This window comes from Cotesia glomerata, linkage group LG7 (genome assembly GCF_020080835.1).
Source record: "Cotesia glomerata isolate CgM1 linkage group LG7, MPM_Cglom_v2.3, whole genome shotgun sequence".
Taxonomy (NCBI): Eukaryota; Metazoa; Arthropoda; class Insecta; order Hymenoptera; family Braconidae; genus Cotesia; species Cotesia glomerata.
In genome coordinates this window covers 22730541-22736396 of record NC_058164.1, presented here as the reverse complement: position 1 = coordinate 22736396, position 5856 = coordinate 22730541, and positions in this window count along the sequence as shown.

Sequence of the window (5856 nt, the reverse complement as noted above, 5' to 3'; positions counted from 1 at the left end):
GGAATTTATGTAAATCGTCAAAAATGACAGCCGACATTAAAATTTTGGCTCGATTTTTTTTGTATAATACCTTGTACTAATCTTAAAAGATCCTGAAATTTTTAGAACTGGGTTTTTTGTTTTTTCAAAAATATGAATTTTTGAATTTAAAAAAAATTTTTTTTTGTTTTTTGCAACTTTTAAATAAAGTAAAGTTATACATTTATATAGTATTGTGATTTTGAGCATTAAAAAATTAAATGCACGACGTCGAAATATAAAATAATAAATTAATTTCAACTTTTTTTTTTTCATTATTTGGATGTAATCTTCAAGTCAGACTTAACACATGATATAATTTCTTATTTTTTTAACGCATGATATATTTTGTTCGTTTATTCACTTCAATTACAGATTTTAACGCCAAATAATTCAAACAGATATTAATTTCCAATAAAAATCAGAAATAATGGGATGAGAATTTGTATTTTTTTTTGTATTAACAAGTGTTTATTTAATTTATTGTTAAACCAAAACAATTGCGTATCGTCAAAATTAAAATAGTCTTAAAAAAATTTTAATATAACGATTTACAGTTGAATCTTTAATATTAATAATTTTAAATATTATAACTTACAGTAAAATATTAAAAATATAATGAAGTATGTACAAAATCTTCAGTAATATGAGAAGTTGACTTTTGCATTTTTTTAACCAATAAACATTCGTAAAAAATTGTTGATTTAGTTTATAAGAATGATGAGATGTGCATCAACTCATCGGTCGTACGGTGTAAGGGTTAGTTGTCGGTCTGAGAAGCGTGCGGCTCGAGTTCGAATCTTGGTTAGAACGGAATGCGAATTTCACTTTACTTCTATAAGTTTCGAAATTTAGTTTCAAATTAAGAGTCAAACGGTCTAAACTTGCATTAGCTGTACATCAAAATTAAAATAAAAAAATGACACTTAAAAAGTTCTTTTTTCATCATTTTTTTTGAAATAGCATGGACCAGACTTTAAAATTAACTATTATTATTATTATTATTATTATTATTATTATTATCATCATATTGCTGTTATTGTGTTGTTATTATTACTATCATAAAGTAAAATACAGGGGTTTAATATCGGCCCTAATTTTTATTTCTACCAGCTCCGACTTTGGACCTGCTAGTGTCAAAAACGGAAATTTCGGCCAATACAAGGTCTAAAGTCGGAGTTAATTTAACATGCCACTAGAATCTACTTTGAGCCCACAAGTCCGAGTGGAATCCTACTTATGGATGTTCTATGTCGGCGTTAAATTTCGACTCGGGCAGCAGGAGTGATATTTACTCCGAGAAGGAGTTAATTTTTATTAATAATAAAATTCACTCCGCATTCACTCCCAAAATAAATGAATTTAGAAATGAAAAATTTTTGTAAAGAAAATATTTTTATAAACCCTTTTTATATTTAATTATTAAAAATTTAATTTATTATTTTTAATAATATTTCATTTTAATTATTATTATAATGTTTTTATTTATTTTTTTTTATAAATTAATTATAATTAAAAATTTTCAAAAAAAAATATGTATATATATATAAGCAACTTTTTTTTTTGTTACCGATAAACTTGAAAACTACTGGACCAATCGGCATGAGACCATGACCATTCGACGCGGAATTGATTGTAGAAGATTTTAGACTATTAATTTTTTAAATTCCATCAATCCTTTACTATTTTTTTTTCAAATTTATGTGGATAGTCATTTGTTTCTGTTAATAAAACAAATGAACATCACTTTTTCTTCAAATTCGAGCACATAAAGACCGGCAAAATGTCTAACGTAACATTAACGCTTTTGAACGCGTTTCCACACACCCTCTTAACATGCAAGAGCTGTTCTATGTTTATAGTGACGCATCAGTCATCACGATATCTCGGGAACCACTGGATCTAGAAACTTGAAATTTGGTAGGAATATTACCTTTGCCATGTAGAGGTCAGCTAATAACGGATTTTGAGAAATTCCTCCCCCAAAGAGGTTTGCGGGGACGTTAAAAATGAAAAATTCCCGTTTTTAAACTATAGCTCCTATCGAGTCCAAATTTGATAGGAATCTTCTGTAAGAGATGTAGAAATAATCTATGAACGAATTTTACGATATCTCACTCCTACAGGGGGTTACGGGGGTGGGTATTAACAATGAAAATTTTCTAATTTTCAAGCTGTAGCTCCTATAGACTCCAAATTTTGTAAGAATTTTCTATAAGTGATATAAAAATAATTTATGAACGAATTTTACGATATTCCACCCCAAAGAGGATTGCGGGGGCGTTAACAATGAAAAATTAACAAATTATTACTCGGTGAGAACTTTTCTAAGTCCCGAGAACAATTTAGTATGGGAAAGCGGCGAATGGATATAAAATGAAAGAAATGACGATTATTATTTTGTAAGAAATAACTCAGGTAAGCGAAAATTTTATAAGTCCCAAGCGAGATTTAGTATGGGAAATCAACAAATGGATATATAATGAAAGAAATTGCGATTGAAATAATAAAGAATTGTGAATTTGACGAAGCGAATGGATGGATAATGAAAGAAATGACGATTATTATTTGAAAGAATTGTGTTTGGGAAATAAAAACTTAGAAATTTTCGACGAGTGTTAAGCTTGCGCGAGCCTCGATAGATGGCGAAGATGTTTCGTTTGTAGTGATGGCTCAAAAATATGTTAACTTCCGTTTTGAAAATAATTTTAAAAAGCAATTCTTTCTCGGGAGAATTACTCGGGTGAATACTCTTCACCAAGTAATTCTAGAGGATGATACTCTACCTGGAGTCTGAACAAGGCCCAGGTAAGTATCGTGAACCGACCGGATGAAAGTGCTACTCCCCGTGCCGAAGCCTTCAGCTGAGGTACGGTAGGTGATCATAAGCCGTGTAGGTGGAAGCGAGGAGGATACTCTCCACTTGCTCTCAGGGTAGAGTTTAGGACCCCACAGGGATGACGGCTAGTCGGTGTTACTGGGAAACTAGTTAGTATTTTGTAGACCGCGTTTTTTTTTTGAGTTTGAATACGATAATTGACTTTATACGTTGGTTATGTCAGAGTGGTGAGTAGAATGTAAAAAAATGTTTTTGTTTATAAACAAGGACTTCTTGAGACGTGTAACTTAGGACACATATATTAAACTTCAATCAATTCAGTAAAAATTTCCTTATAACAATCGTCTCTTTGGCAGCGGAGATAAAGTCATTGTAAGGTTTCCAAAACTTAACTTTACATAGAGCTATCTAGTCAATGGACTAAGAATTTTACATTCAATTTAACTTTTGAAGATCACATAACCGACAAATTCTTTTATTGCGGGATCGCGGGGATATAACAGATTAAAATTAATGCATTTTCCAAGCACTTGAAATGTGGAAAAGAAATTTGGCTACTTATTTCAATAGAATTCATAAAAAACATATACAATTAATTTTCTATAAAAAATTGATGTCACGGAAAAAATTTTAGTTAACAGAAAATTCGTCGCACTTTAAGCTCGGTAGATTTAAGCTTCACTTATGAGACCTGCATAGACTTTAGCTGAAACTTTCAATGCTCATTTAAAATTTTTTTCTTCGTATCAATTATTATTAATTTTTGTAAGAAAGCCACGGAAATGTTAAAATGATTGCATATTGAAAGTTACAATGAATATTAAAATTTAATTTATTTCCTGTTACAATTCGCCCAGCGAAGCGGGCGGGAAACATCTAATATATATATACTAGCGGACTCGGCAGACGTTGTCATGTATACACGTCTTAAATTTAGAAATTTTAGGAATGAGCTTGTATAGTTAAAAACATCATTAGTTAACAATATGCAATTGGCATTCTTCAATAATTAACATTTTCGTAAATATAAGCCCGTTCTGATTTTATACTCATCAAGAGCTTTCATTTGAGTACCCACATGCATTTTTGATATATTTTATATATTTATACATTTCACAAATACCATATATATAAAATATATAAAAAATGTTATGTGGGTACTCAAATGAAAGAACTCGATGAGTGTAACATCGGGATGAGCTTATATCTTTCAAAACTTCAATAATTAAGAAATGACATTGTATCTTGTCAACTAATGATATTTTTAAAGATATAACTCATCCCGATGTTACACTCATCAAGACCTTTCATTTGAGTACCCACATCAATTTTTCATATATTTTATATATTTATATATATATATATATATATATATATATATATTAGAGTGGTCCAAAAACATTTTTATTTTTTTTTTTTCAAGTGCTGCTGTTTCAAAAACTTCTCTAAGGTATAAAAAATTCTCTCCAAAGCGCAGCTTGATATCTCAATTGTTCATGAAGCTCAATGAATTTTTATTTTCCCATTTAAATAACACATCAAAAATTTTATTTACGTTTTCATCCGGTAAAACTACGAAAAAATTTTTTGTATTTTTCGTCAATTATTCTTGTAGGAAATTTAATTCTCTATAAAAAGTACTAAGGTAGTTTTTCGTAATCCCTAACAAGTAAAAGTTATTAAGCTTTAAATACTCGCAATAAAAGAAAATTTAATCAGATATGATTTTAGAATTCATGTTGTATCACATTTTCTGTTTCAAAGTATTTGATTAAGTAATTTATATTTTTTCTTAAAAACATAGTATACAGTCTGATATCGGTCATTCAGTCTGGACCAGTGATAACAAATGACAATTCAATATATCGGTTTGTTTATTTGAACCACATGTTAAATGCACTGAAGGAGATTACCAGACTTTGTAAATACTCTAACCACTGCTTAAAAATTAAACTAGATAATTTACTTTTAGCACTCTCTTGCGGCCTACATGAAGATATATAGTAAATTAAATTTTTGTTGACAATTAGTTTTTACTTCAACCTAGCTGCATTTTAATAATTATGTCTTATAAGTCATATAAACTAAAATAAGAAATAACCAAAAAATTAAATCAGTCTCAAAGATTATATTGGTTGTATGTTTATTAGCAATTTTTTTATAGTCAAGCTTATTTACTTAAATATGTGATGACTCCTGAGATAAGGCAGTTTTCCGCACTAACTCTACTTGTTTATTTATCATTTTTTTCAATGATTAAATTTAAAAATAAAAGAATCAATTCACGAAGGACTTCTATTTACGTACTCCTGCAAAGTTTCGTGATTTTTCATTCGGTCAAAAAGCGTCCCAGCATCATGTTCAAAATTTAAATATTCACCTGTTCTACCTGTCCTACATCTTCTTAAATAAAAATTAAATTTGGTATACATCCGGAAGTACTAGCTTGCTCTTGATTCAGATTCCGTAATGAAATTCAAGTTCAATTTTAATAAATCACTGCTCATAAGAAAAAATATCCAAATTGTAATGAGAGAAATTATTCATCATTCACAGTTAATACTTCACCAAAAGACAGGTGTTAATTATATTAGAAACAGTCTAGTTTGATAAATTTTGAAATAAATACATGCAGTTACCGAAAAGTTTTCGAAAAGTTGCTTTGAAACTATCTTCGTTCAAATTTTTTTGTGCAAGTATTTAAAACTCAATAACTTTTACTCGTTAAGATTACGAAGAAACTACCTCAGTACTTTTTGTAGAGAATTAAATTTCCTACAAGAATAATTGACGAAAAATACAAAAAATTTTTTCGTATTATTGCTGGATAAAAACGTAAATAAAATTTTTACGTGTTATTTAAATGGGAAAATAAAAATTCATTGAGCTTCATGAAGAATTGAGATATCAAGCTGCGCTTTGAAGGGAATTTTTTATACCTTAGAGAAGCTTTTAAGATGATAGGCAAAAACTTTTTTTTTTTTTTGGACCACTCTAAT